Source organism: Lepus europaeus, chromosome 19 (assembly GCF_033115175.1).
Source record: "Lepus europaeus isolate LE1 chromosome 19, mLepTim1.pri, whole genome shotgun sequence".
NCBI classification, from domain to species: domain Eukaryota; kingdom Metazoa; phylum Chordata; class Mammalia; order Lagomorpha; family Leporidae; genus Lepus; species Lepus europaeus.
In genome coordinates this window covers 5,041,996-5,056,690 of record NC_084845.1, presented here as the reverse complement: position 1 = coordinate 5,056,690, position 14,695 = coordinate 5,041,996, and positions in this window count along the sequence as shown.

The following is a 14,695-nucleotide window of genomic DNA, read 5'->3' as shown; positions in this document are numbered from 1 at the left end:
CCAGGCTTCTGCTCATTCCTTCTGGCTGGAATTCCATTTCCTGTCTTCTTATGGCTGAGTGAGTGGACGATGGCAGAGGTGGCCTGGCCCTCACTTAGCAGCTACAGGAGCAGACGGGTTCCCGGCTGCCGGGGCGGCCACGCTCGTCCCTCGCCGTCTTGTGGTTCGGGCTCTTGGTGTCTGCAGCGCTGACCAAGCTGCAGCAGTGCCAACGTTGAGGTGGCTGTGGCCTCAGTCTCCTCTCCTTGGTTTCCTTCTCCTCCTCATTGCCTCCTCTCCTGGCTGGCCCTGGGGGGCCGTGGTCTAGGACCCTCCCTTCTGCATGTTCTGTCTCCCCAGTCTCCCTTGTTCTCGGCAGCCCGGCTGTCTTCCCCTTCCATCCCTTCTCCCTGCACGGGAGGGTTGGAATCCTGCAGTCCATGCTCACAGGGGCTCTGCATGTAGGAAGGGGGGGAGCCTGGGCTGCCCTCAGGCTGGCGTGGTTGGGCCTGGCGTTGGGGAGCGCTCTCCGAGCCCCCATTCTCTTCCCCGCTCACTATTCTGGGAACTCTGCAGGACACGGCCTGAGGGCCCCTACACGTGGACACCATCTACAATGGTTTCCGTCTGCGGCACTTCACTGCCTTGCTCTGGAGCTCCACCAAGGCCTCTCACCCCGGCTGCTCCGAGCCCTTTTCTCCTTCCACATCGCCAACCTCTCAGTCTCGCCAGCTCCTGCCCTGCACAGGGATGTCCTCCCCCGTCCTCTAGGGCAGCCAGGTGTACAGAGACATCCTCCTCGGTGTCTTTCCTGTTGATGAAGCCGTATCTGTTTCTTACATGGAGCCATTTTACTGCTCCCCAACCTTCCCTGCAGTGGCCTTTCTGTCCCTGCCTGCAGGGGTCCCCAGGGTGAGGTCCCCCAGGCCACCACCTCCTCACCTCTGTGCACGGTGCTGGGCTTGGTTTTGGTGGAGCTGAGGGTGGGAGCAGTTGTTGAGTTTCGTTCTCACTGCTGCAGTGGTGACCAGGGCCGGCTGCTCAGGGGTCTCTGAGTCGGCTCTCTGCTCCCACTATCAAGAGAACTCTTCTAAATGTTAAAATCAGTATCACCTCCCCTGTGGGAGCTCTGAACAGTAGTAAGTACAGATTCATGTCTTTTTTATTGATATTTTTGTTCTGTTCAAAATACATTTCTGTTCATCACAACAGTTCAGTTTCATCTGTGACATACTTAACGCCTTTAAAATTTACATCAGAAATTTATTCACAGTATATATGTTATATGTGATCAATGTAATTTTTTTTTTTTTGACAGGCAGAGTTAGACAATGAGAGAGAGACACACAGAGAAATGTCTTCCTTCCATTGGTTCACCCTCCTATTGGCTGCCATGGCGGGTGTGCTGTGCCAATCCGAAGCCAGGAGCCAGGTGCTTCTCCTGGTCTCCCATGTGAGTGCAGGGCCCAAGCACTTGGGCCATCCTCCACTGCCTTCCCGGGCCACAGCAGAGAGCTGGCCTGGAAGAGGGGCAACCGGGACAGAATCCAGCGCCCCGACCGGGACTAGAACCAGGGGTGCCGGTGCCGCAGGTGGAGGGTTAACCAATTGAGCCAGGTTGCCAGCCCCAGTACTAGGCTTTCCTTTTATCCAGGGGCACCTGTCATGGCCTCACCCAGTCAACACCTTTGCATCCCTGGAGTTTGCTCTCAGGTCAAGTCTGCTACTCATTCCCTCCTCCCGCCTCTTTCTGTCTTTACCAAGGGCCTGGAGCACAAAGTCCAGGGTATTTGTGATGTCAGGGGCAGGGGACTCTGGGAAGACAGTGGTGTGGGCAGCACCAGAGACCTGGCATCCCCGAGACAACGAAGACATTGATAGCACCCGTGTGATGTCAGTATTTGCATCTGTGGAATAGAATTGAAGGCTCTCAATGTCCAGGCAAAAGGTTGGACAGGAGGTGGCAGCTAATTTCAGTCTAGCCACGCCGTGACCACAGAGGCATCTACCCATTCCCTCAGCACCGCTGTGGCTGTAGGCCCTGTGTGTGTCCTGGGAGCGTCCTGCACACGTCTCATAGGATGCTTGGTGGAAAGGAGGATCACTGAGTTTTAAATATTAGGTACTGGGTTCAGCTTGTCGACTGCCTCCTGTCTTGGCAGCTCTGAATCCAGGTCAGGCATTCATAGTTTAAACCCTGTCCTGCCCTCAGGGACTCAGAGCAAATCAATCTCTGTCTCTCTTGCTCTCTCTCCAAAACTTTCTTGCATAGTTGAGATGTTATTGATTGAGAGCTGGTAACCCAGACATTTCACTTTGTACACAGCTCCTAACACAGGTACTGAGAATCTAACAAGGGACGTAACAGGATCCTATTCCAGTGGCTCTCTGCCTTTAACTTTGGAGGCAACTTTTGTGTTAGAGGATATCAGTTACTGCTATTGTCAATTATTGATCTGCTGCTACATAAGTCCCACAAGTTCACCATTTAATATCATTGGACAACACACTCAATGTTTTCCTTTCTCTGCACATTAGGAAATTCATTAGGAAAATGAATACAGCCAGCAAAGGGGTTCCAGATCCCACACTGTCTGACAGTAAAACACCCAGGAGTAGCTTCACACTAAACAACATGGGAGTAGTAGTAACTGAGAGTGGTCAAGACATATGACATGCAGGCCTGCAACTGCAAATTGCCACTTAGTGCACTTTGTATTATGGGATACTAATCCACACCCTACGGTCTGGACAGCCAAAGTCTCCCAGAATGCAACATCCTAATAGTCGCTATTTTAAACGAAGTTTTACTTCTCCCCCTCCCCCTTCCCCTCCCCTCTCTCTCTCTCTCCCTCTGCCTCTCCTTTTCTGAGTAACTCTGACTTTCAAATAAATAAATAAATTTTTAAAAATAGATATTGGAATTAAAATCTTTTGAAGAATTCAGTAGTAAAGCCATCAGGTCCTGTGCTTTTCTTTGATGAGAGCCTTTTAATTATTGCTTCAATCTCATTGCTTATTATGGGCAGCTTACATTTCCTGTATCTTCTTGATTTCATCTTAGTAGGTTATATCCAGGAATTTATCCACTTATTCGAGGTTTTCCAGCTTGTTCACATATAGTTGTGCAGAGCAGTTTCTTATGAACCTTTGTGTTTCTGTGGTATTGATTGTAGAGCTTCCTTCTCCCTCTCTAACTTCATTTATTTGAATTTTTCCTTTGTTATTTGTCAGTCTGGCTCCAGCCTCAGTCCACCAGGTCTACCTGCTACCCCCCATGCTCTCAGGGACTGCACACCCAGGTTCCATTCTTTTCCAGATCATGAGCTGAATGTGGACGCCTGCAGTGTTTCCACTGAGATGCGTGCTCAGAAGGAACATAAGGTGCTATGCTTTCTTTACCTCCATGCTAATGACAGGGAGAGGCGGGGGTGCTGTGGAGAGGGGTCTTGGTAGAGAAGCAGTTAGCATCACCAGTGGCTGTGCCCAAAGTGGAAGTCTCAGGCCCCACTGCAACCTGCTCTATATTTGTTTCTTAGAGTGAATTTATCTCAGGAAATTCACTTTCAAAGGAGCCCAGGACAAAGGACTTGAATAGGCATTTTTCAAAAGAGGAAATTCAAACGGCCAACAGACACATGAAAACGTGCTCAGGATCACTAGCCATGAGGGAAATGCAAATCAAAACCACAGTGAGGTTTCACCTCACCCTGTCACTATGTCTCTCATACAGAAATCAACAAACAGTAAATGCCGGCAAGATATGCGGGGTAAAGTTCCCTAATCCACTGTTGGTGGGAATGCAAACTAATACAGTCCTAGTGGAAGACAGTATGGAGATTCCTCAGAACACTGAATACAGACCTACCACAGGACCCAGCCAGCCCACCCTTGGGAATTCACCCAAGGGAAATGAATCAGCACATGAGACAGTTATCTGAACTCCCATGCTTACTGCAGCTCAATTCACAATAGCTAAGATGTGGAATCAACCCAGATAACCACCAACTGATGACTGGATGAAGAGAATGTGGCATATACACACTGTGGACTATCACTCAGCAGGCATGAAGAATGAAATCCTGTCTTTCACAACAAAATGGGCGCAACTGGAAACCATTGTCCTTAGGGAAATAAGCCAGGCCCCCAAAGACACATGCCATATGCTCTCGCTGATCTGTGGTACTAACATTTGAGTGAACTTGACATTCTGAGAATTACTATGTACGGACCTTGCCGCTACTGTTGTGGACCAGGGTTGCTTTTTTCTTACTTTTTGTTGAATTCTTTACTTAGCAGAGGGTTCACCTGGTGATCATAAAATAAGCTGAAAGTATGTCATTGTGAAAATTAAAGAATAAGAAAGGAAGGAGAGGAAGGGTGGGAATGTGGGCAGAAGGGAGGGTGGGCTGGAACGAATACTATGCTCCTAAGTCTGTACATATGATCTATAATATAGACCTACCTCATGACCCAGCCATCCCACTCCTGGGAATTTACCTAAATGAAATCAAATCAGCATTTAAAGAGTTATCTGTACCCCCATGTTTATGAAGCTCAATTCACAATATGGGATCAACTAATATGTCCATCAACTACTGGCTGGATAAAGAAATATATATATATATAGTATAGAATACTACATACTGGTTAGTGTCCCGCTACTCAACTTCCCATCAGCAGAGACCTGGAAGAAGTCCCTGGCTCCCAGTTCTGGCCTGGCCCAGCCCTGGCCTTGTGGCCTTGGAGAGTGAACTAGCAAAGGGTTTTTTTTTTTTTTTTTTTTTTTTTTTTTTTTTTTAAGGTTTATTTATTTCAAAGACAGAGTTATGGAGAGAGGTAGAGCCAGAGAGAAAGAGGTCTTTCAACCACTGGTTCACTTTCCAAATTGCTGCAGCGCCCGGAACTGGGCTGATCTGAAGCCAGGAGCTTCTTCCGGGACTTCCACTTGGATTCAGGGGCCAAAGGACTTGGGCCATCTTCTACTGCTATCCCAGGCCACAGCAGAGAGCTGGATTGGAAGTGGAGCAGGCGGGACTTGAAGCGGTGCACATATGGTATAACGGCTCTGTAGACTGTGGCTTTAACCCAGTGCATCACAGTGCCAGCCCTGGAAGATCTTTCTCTGTCTTTCCCTCTCTCTGTAACTCTTATAAATAAATAAACAAACAAACAAATAAATAAATAAATAAATCTCATTAAAAATGGCTAAAATATACATATGCAAAATGCTCAGTCTCACTAGCTATCAAAACCTCGACAGGCGCAGGAAGCCTCTTCTGCATGGCACGGTCCTCCTGCCTGTGGGCGGGGAGGTGACAAAGGAAGGGACCCGTTTCCAGGGCATCTTTAACGGAGCACCACAAGCCCAGTGGCTTCACACCAGAAATCTGTCGGCTGGCAGCTCTGGAAGATGGAAGACCAGTTTAAGCTGTCAGCACAGGGCCATGTTCCCACTGCAAGTGTTAGGGAACGATTTCTCCAGGCTTCTCCTGGCTTCTGGAATATTCAGTCGCCACGGTGATTCTCCCTCAGTGCATGACTGTCTTCAATTTAAAAGGACCCGTCATACTGCATTAGGGTGCGCCCTGCTCCAGTTTGAACTCACACGCACTCATCTCCTCTGCAGTGACCATCTCCAAAGCAGGTCACGTTCTGAGGTATTGGGGTTGAAGGCTTCAACATGTGGATCGAGGGGGTGACACAAGGGATAGGTCGATGACACTGTTGAAAGCATATTTGCAGGGCTGGTGTCTGGCACAGCTGCTAAGCTGTTGCCTGGACACCCAGATCCCATGTTGGGATATTCCACCAAGAGATTATCAGGACCAGGATGAGATGTGAGCGCATATGAAATCAACACACAAAAATCTGTTGCATTTCATACAACAACAATGGTCTTGCTGAGAAAGAAACTGTAAGAACAATCCCATTCAAAACAGCTACAAAAAATTAAATACCTTGGAATAAAGTTAGTCAAGGACATGCAAGACCACTACAACAAAACTACAAAACACTAATGGAATAAATAGAAGATGCAAAAATTGGAAAAATCCCTCATGTTCATAGATTGGAAGAATTAATGTTATCAAATGCCCTTTACTATCCAAAGCAGTTTACAGACTCTACACAATCCCCATCAAAATACCAATGACATACATCACAGAACTAGAAGAGACAATCCTAAAATTGATACAGAAACCCCCAAAGATCCCAAAATACAAAGAAATCTTCAGCAATAAAAACAAAGCCAGAGACATCACAATACCAGATTTCAAGAATACTGCAGGGCTATTATAACCAAAACAGCATGGTACTGGCATAAAAATAGACTCATATACACATGGAACAGAATAAAACCACAGGCCTAAATCTACACTTCCACAGCCAGTTGATCTTTGACAGATGTACTAAAAAATTTCTCTGTGGAAAGAACAGACTTTTAAATAAATTATACTGGAAAAATTGCTTTCAACATGTAGAAGTTTGAAAACAACATCTGTACTTTGCCCTATATAAAAATCAATTCAAAATTGGTCAAGGATCTAAATGCGAGACTTGAAACCATAAAACTACTAGAGGAAAATTAGGGGAAACACTCCAAGACATTGGCCTAGGCAATGACTAGATAAGATCCTAATAGCACTGGCAACAAAAACAAAAGTAGAGAAATGGAATTATATCAAACTAAGAAGCTTCCACATAGGAAGGGAAATAATCAACAACGTGATGATATAATCAACAGAATGGAAATATTTGCAAACTATGCATCACAAATAAGTGATATCCAGCATAAATAAGGAGCTCAAGAAATTCAACAACAACAATAAGTTAAGAATTGGTCAGAGGATATTAATAAACATGTTCCAAAAGAAGAAACAGAAATGGCCAACAAACACATGAAAAATCACTACCCATCAGAGAAATGCAAATCAAAACACAATAGAGTATCATGTCACTCCAGTTACAATGGTAATTATCCAAATATCAAAAAATGACAAATGCTGGTGAGGTTGTGAAGAGAACCCTAATATGATATTAGTGGGAGAGCAAACTAGTACAACCATCATGGAAAACAGTATGGAGATTACTCAGAAAAGTAAAATGGGACCTACCATATGACCCAGCTATTGTACTTCTGAGACTATAGCCAAAGAAATGAAGTCACTCCCTATTTATTTACTAAGTCAATTCATTGCAGCCTTACTCACAGTAGCAAAGATGTGGAATCAATCTAGCTATCAACTGATGGCTGGATACACAAAATATGGCACATGAACACAATGAATATTTCTCAGCCTGAGAAGAGAATGAAATCCTGACATTTGTGACCAAATGGTTGGAAATGGAGACCATGATGTTAAATGAAATAAGTCATAAAGGAAGAAAATTTCCATGTATCTTCTCTCATGATGGAAGGTAATATATATAGAAAGAGTATAAAAGTTTGTGGATGTCATATTATTTGGTATATAGGTATTAATGTTGTCACTGAATTATATTCTCTGTATAACAACATACCCTCTTTCCTCACTTTGTGGTCCTTGTCGTGAATTCTACATTATGTGATATTATAGCCCCAGTTTCAACAAATAGAGTGTATGTGTAAGTATATAATATTTACATATGAAATGAATATAGCAAAATGTTAAAAATGTTGAATCTTTAAAAACTAAATAAAAATTAAGACTATGAGGAGGTTAAATAACACATTCTTGATCAACCAATGGATCAAAGAAATTACAAGGAAGTATTCCTGTTACACAGATATGTAGAAATCCTGAACAAAATGCTAGCAAGCCAAATCAAACTGCACACTAAAAGATGGTTCAACATGATGATTATTTTTAATCTCTCCTGTTCATGGAGACCCAGGTCTCCAGTCTGAGAATATCAGCTCTTGGAGCTTGGCTCTCTTTGAAAGGAGAACCCACAGAGGGAGGCCTGTGGGTGGCAGATCTGGGGGACGGTTCTCCCACCGTATTGTCTTCTTATTCTCAGGAATCAGAGGGTAATGGACTCAGCAAAGTATCTTCTCCTCTTGGGTGGTCTGTCCTGGTTGGTTTTGGAAGCATAACTTTTTGGTCCTGACTTTGGATAAACTGTTAACTTCTCTACTCCGAATTCTCCAGTGACTGGCACATTGCCTTTCTTCCTCAGAGGGATATTGTGAATCTCACAGAAGATTTTGTATGTGAAAACAATTGGTAGGGCTGGCGCTGTGGTGCAGCGGGTTAAAGTCTTGGCCTAAAGCATCAGCATCCCATATGGGCGCCGGTTCAAGTCCCGGCTGCTCCACTTCCGATCCAGCTCTCTGCTATGGCCTGGAAAGCAGTACAAGACAGCTCAGATCCTTGGGCCCCTGCATCTGCATGGGAGACGTGGAAGAAGCTCCTGGCTCCTGGCTCTGGATCAGCACAGCTCCGGCCATTGCAGCCAGTTGGGGAGTGAACCAGTGGATGCAAGACCTCTCTCTCTCTGCCTCTCCTTGCTCTGTGTAACTCTGACTTTCAAATAAATAAATAAATCTTAAAAAAAAAAAAAAAAGAAAACAATTGGTAAATATAAATCGCTACATGTGTGTGAACCTTCATTCTGTAGTAACGGGCCTCTTGACCTTGTATCCTAATTTGTGATATTCACAGAATCTCATTTGTTTTTGACAGGCAGAGTTAGTGAGAGACAGAGAGAAAGGTCTTTCTATCATTGGTTCACCCCCAAAATGGCCGCTACAGCCGGCACGTTGCGCCAATCCAAAGCCAGGAGCCAGGTGCTTCCTCCTGGTCTCCATGTGGGTGTAGGGCCCAAGCACCTGGGCCATCCTCCACTGCTTTCCGAGGTCACAGCAGAGAGCTGGCCTGGAAGAGGAGCAACCGGGAAAGATTCCGGCGCCCCAACCGGGACTAGAACCCGGTGTGGCCAGCGCCGCAGGTGGAGGATTAGCCTAGTGAGTTGCAGCGCCGGCCAGAATCTCAAATTTAAGACTAATACAAAAAGGGTACTTTAAAAAATATTCTCCATATAAACCCCTTTGCTTCAAATTTTACTCCAACTAAATAATGATAACAAACACATAGCACAGAGAGTGTTCTGTGCCTGGAACAGAGTTAGATGATTAAAAACACATTTCGCCGGCGCTGCGGCACACGGGGTTCTAGTCCCAGTCGGGGCGCCGGATTCTGTCCCGGTTGCCCCTCTTCCAGGCCAGCTCTCTGCTGTGGCCCGGGAGTGCAGTGGAGGATGGCCCAGGCCCTTGGGCCCTGCACCCGCATGGGAGACCAGGAGAAGCACCTGGCTTCTGGCTTCAGATCAGCGCGGTGCGCTGGCCGTAGCGGCCATTGGAGGGTGAACCAATGGAAAAGGAAGACCTTTCTCTCTCTCTCACTGTCCACTCTGTCAAAAAACAAACAAACAAACAAACAAACAAAAAAACACATTTCATCTCCTTCTAGAGAGGATTTCAGATGCACTGTTTCTGCACATGGTTCAATAAGTCTTCTCATTTCATTCTAATGTTTAGGCATGAAGGCATTTCAAGCATACTGTGAATTTTCACTATGATTTATGTAAAACTTTAAATCACAAATATATTTCATTATCAAAATCCACTTGCACTAAAATCTAATTTCGTTATCACTGGGACCATTCCCTGACAGTCATCCTCAGCCAGGATGTTGTTAAGTTACATGAGGAGCCATCAGGGATTGGCATAAGGTCAAGGACCTCACTGAGAGGAATGGGGGTTAGGAAAGAAGTAGATTCGGGGCAGAAACTTCTCAGAGAAGCAAAAGATACAACAGGACATTTGTAACTCACTCTCAATTCCTCAAATGTCAGACCTCCCTCAGTCTTTCCTGCTCTCTGATTTAAGTTATACAAGTTTTGTGTATTTCATATACACAGGTTTAGGAGCACAGTGGTACTTCCTACCTTACCCTCCCTCCCACACACGTTCCAACCCTTCTTCCTCCTCCCTCTTATTCCTACTTTTTTTTTTTTTTACAAAGATCCATTTTCAGTTAACTTTACACTCATAAGATTAACCCTACATTCAGTAAACAGTTCAACAAATAGTATGGAAAAAAAAAAAAAAAGCTCCCTGCTTTTGAGATTCTATCTCTTGGGATCATGGAAATCTAACAGGCTCTGACGAACACTCCAATAGTGTCTTTAAAATATGACAGCAAGAAACTTATAATCAGGGTCAGTGCTGGGGCATAGCGGGTTAAAGCCCCAGCTGCAGTGCCGGGATCCCATATGGGCACTGGTTCAAGTCCTGGCTCCTCCTCTTTTGATCCAGCTCTCTGCTGTGGCCTGGGAAAGCAGTGGAAGATGGCCCAAGTCATTGGGCCCCTGCACCCGCGTGGGAGACCTGGAAGAAGCTCCTGGTTTCTAGCTTCAGATCAGCTCAGTTCTGTCCGTTGCGGTCATTTGGAGAGTGAACCAGAGGAATGGAAGACGTCTCTCTCTCTCTCTCTCTCTCTGGATCTACGTCTCTCTGTAACTTTGTCTTTCAAATAAAAAAACAAACAAACAAACAAAAAAAACCAACATTGTCTGCATTGCAGATGCTACTATGCCCCTCCCAATGCCTATGCTTGAGAGTGACCATTACTGTGTCTTCTAACAGCATAGAGCATTCTAAACTCTTGCATCATTTATATAAATGGAACCATGCATATTCTGAAAATATCGTGGTTTCACCTGTCATTGCCTTGCCTAAGTTAACACTAGTGCATCCTTGCAAGTCGACTTCTACGTCAAGTCTCCTGCTCATTCTATCCCTTCCCGCCTCTTTCAGTGCCACTACACCATAAAATCTACGTTATCTGTGGTGCCAAACTCTTCCGTGGGTCGGGACTCTGAGGTTATATCATTTGAAGTGTCAGGGAAATCTGTCACTCTCCAGACAACAGCAGTACAGAAAGAATCAATCTGGTGTTAATCACTTGGAATTCTGGAGTATAATCCAGGTTTGCAATATCCAAAGAAAATCCTGGGTGGTACACAGCAGTGAATTTTAGCTCTTACATCCCCGTGCCCCACTCTCTAACCATGGAGCAGGCAGCCACATGTGAGGGCTCCTGGAGCAGCTTGCACACATGTTGTAGGACTCATGGTGGGCAGTGAGAACGCTGTTCTGATTGCTAATTGCTTCTTCTTGTCATTACACTTGTTCCACTATTACAACCCCTTCTCTCGCAGGATTTAAATGCCAGTGTCTTTTTCTATTTTCTTTTTCTTTGCTCCTATCTTTCTCCTTTTCTCCCTTTTGACCACCTGGCATTTAAGACTGAGGACAGTCAAAAACAACTGCATGTGTGGCAGAATGTACAATGACACCCTACATTCCCAGAGGAAGACACAGCCTAACAAAGTACCTCAGGCTGATCCTCAACAACCCAAACACAGAAACCCGAATCAGCCAGCTCCTGGGAGGAGTTCCCTTATTATGAGATTCCTACGTCCAGTTCCTACGTCCAGTTCTCAACAGCAAGGCATAGAAAGAAACAGGAGGGTGGCTTATTCACAGGAAATGTACTAGTCAGATGATTGACCTAACAGACAAACATTTTAAAAATGTCTTAAACTGTGATAGTTGGATTCTTTGAGTATACTTGTTAGTGTCGTTAAGGACTTTAAATGAGACAGAATCTGGACCACACAGCGTGGCAGCAATGAAGACGCTGGAGTTTGAGAGGAGTTCCAATTGTCCAGTTTCTGGAGACAAGCCCAGGTCTTGTGTTCCCAGCACTTGGCTCTATCTGCTTCCCTTCACTACCCCCTTTAACAACGCTGGCCTCTGTCCCACCTGCACTCCTCTGCATGCGGGACTATAAATTGTTATTGATAGGAGAAACTGTAAAGTCAGATGACCCCAGTGACATGCAACACCTGTGTAGCCACACAGGAAAGCAGGCCCTGCGCTATCAGATCTCACTTTTTCCTTTCCTTTTTTTCTTCCCTCTCTTCTTTCCTCTCAACTTGTTTTCCTTCTTTCTAAAAAAAACAAAACAAAAACAAAAACAAAAACAAAAAAACCTGAGGGAATGTAGATTGCTACAACTATTATTGAAAACAGTATGGGGGCCAGCGTTTTTGCGTAATGGGTTAATGCTCTGATCTGAAGCACCAGCATTCCATATGGGCACCAGCTGCTCCACTTCCTATCCAGCTCTCTGCTGTGGCCTGGGAAAGCAGTAGATGGCCCAGGTACTTGGGCTCTTGCATCCACGTGGGAGACTCGGAAGAAGCTCCTAGCTCCTGGCTTCGGATTGGCGCAGCTACAGCTGTTGCACACATCTGGGCAGTGAACCAGCGGATGGAAGACCTCTCTCTTTCTCTCTCTGCCTCTCTGTAACTCTGCCTTTCAAATAGATAAGAGGCCAAGAGTGATCTGGCTGACCACCTGGGGAAAGTGTTAACAAGGAGACCAGGGAGAACTAGACCAGAAGCACCTGGAAGGGGCCAGCACTGTGGTGTAGATGGTAAAGCCCTGCCTATGGTGCCAGCATCCCATATGAATGCCGGTTCAAGTCCTGGCTGCTCCACTTCTGATCCAGCTCCCTGCTAACACGCCTGGGAAAGCCACAGAAGATGGCCTAAGTGCTTGAGCCCCTGCATCCACGTGGGAACCCTGAAGAAGCTCCTGGTTTCAGACTGGCCCAGCTCTAGCCACTGTGGCCATTTGGGGAGTGAAACAGCAGATGGAGGATCTCTCTCTCTCTAACTCTGCCTTTCAAACGAATAAATAAGTGTATATGTGTGTGTATATATATATATATATATATATATATATATATAAATGGCAGCAGCAGGACCTGGAAGACATCCCTAAGTCATACTTAGGCATCTATTTTGAGTGAATTTTTCAGTACATTGTCTTCTACTAGGAAGTCACATCGCTCTTGGAATCAGAAATCCGCCTTTCTTGGTGGGTCAGGAATGCTAACTCCACAAGAGTTCTTCTGTAGTCTGCTTCTACTGCTAGAAGCCAAACCGTGCAGTTTTGAGTGTGGCAGAAGCCTGTCACTCAAGGTCCACTGACCCATGAACTGCTGAAGCTACGAACAGTTCAATCCTGGCTTCTTCCCCACGCCATCCTTCTTAGCTCCCCATCTCCTGGTTGCCAAGTCCCTCAGGCACACATATGAATAAGATCAGGTAACAAAAATAGTTATTATCACCTGGATGGTACTTTCCCTTTCTCACTTGTGGGTAAACGAGGCCCAATGACTCTGAGATGGCCCCTTATAATACTGTTCATGTGCTCAGAGGCCTTCAAGACTGTGGAATAAAACTGATTCTCAGCCCTAATTCCCAGCGTTAGGGGGAGCGACAGGATAGCCTTAAGGTGATGACAAACTGGCCAGTAAAAGAACACGGGCCAAGAAAGTAGAAGCTGTGCAGCTAGTGACTCCAGCCATGGTACAGCAATGTCCTAAGATACAGGAGTAGAAAATTGAGATAGTGCTACCCGAGAAGTTCCCTACTTCTCATTCAAAATCAGAAGAGGCTCTGAGAGCCAGTGAGCTAAAAAACTCCCAGAAGCTAGGTGGGGACCTGAGTAGTGTAGGTACCTCTGTAACCAAGCCATGTTCCCTTCCACCATCAACATTCCAACAAAGCCATGCCTTAGTCTCGTGGTGGGATGAAGCTGGAGTTGGAACCACAGTCAGTTTCACCCTTGGCTTATTTTCTTTCACTGCTCAACTTGTGGATGGCCACCTTCAAGGCTGCCCCTCAGAAATGCCCATGCCTCATTTAACTTCTAAGGTTTTGTGGCCCCATCACCATCATGTGATTGGTGGTGGTTAGGCGCTTCCCTGGTCTGGTGTTCAGAGTCTAGAAGGCAGCTGGAGTCATAGGCTCTGAAGCTTTAGGCCTTCTTTCATGTCTGTCCTCCCAACATGTATATGTTGAAAACTACCTACCGGCCGGCGCCGTGGCTTAACAGGCTAATCCTCCACCTTGCGGCGCTGGCACACCGGGTTCTAGTCCTGGTCGGGGCGCCGGATTCTATCCTGGTTGCCCCTCTTCCAGGCCAGCTCTCTGTTATGGCCCGGGAATGCAGTGGAGGATGGCCCAAGTGCTTGGGCCCTGCACCCCATGGCTCCTGGCTCCTGCCTTCGGATCAGCACGATGCGCCGGCCGCAGCGGCCATTGGAGGGTGAACCAACGGCAAAAAGGAAGACCTTTCTCTCTGTGTCTCTCTCTATCCACTCTGCCTGTCAAAAAAAAAAAAAAAAAAAAAAGAAGAAAAAAGAAAACTACCTACCTCTGTGACTATATTAAGTAGGGCCTCTGGGGCGTGACTTGGTCATCTGGGTGACACCTTCATGAATGATATCCGTGCCCTTATAAAACAGGCCCAAAGGAACTCATTCACCCTTTCAACCATGGGAGGACACAGCTAGAGGGAATCATCTGAGTCAAAGTGGGCCACACCAGACCTCAAATTCACTAGCATATTGGTCTTGGACTTCTCTGCCTTCAGAACAGTGACAAAATTATTGTTGTAGTTCATAAAATACCCAGTCTGTGCTATTTCATTATACCAGGCTGAACAGACTCATACAAGGTCTAAGATTCAGGGTAAGAATTTAGCTCTGAGAGGGGACTCTAGGAATCTGAAATCAAGGCAGCATTGAGGAGGGATGCAGGGTTGTAGTCCACTGACCCCAGCGGGAGGAGCTGCCCTGTCAAACAGGATTTG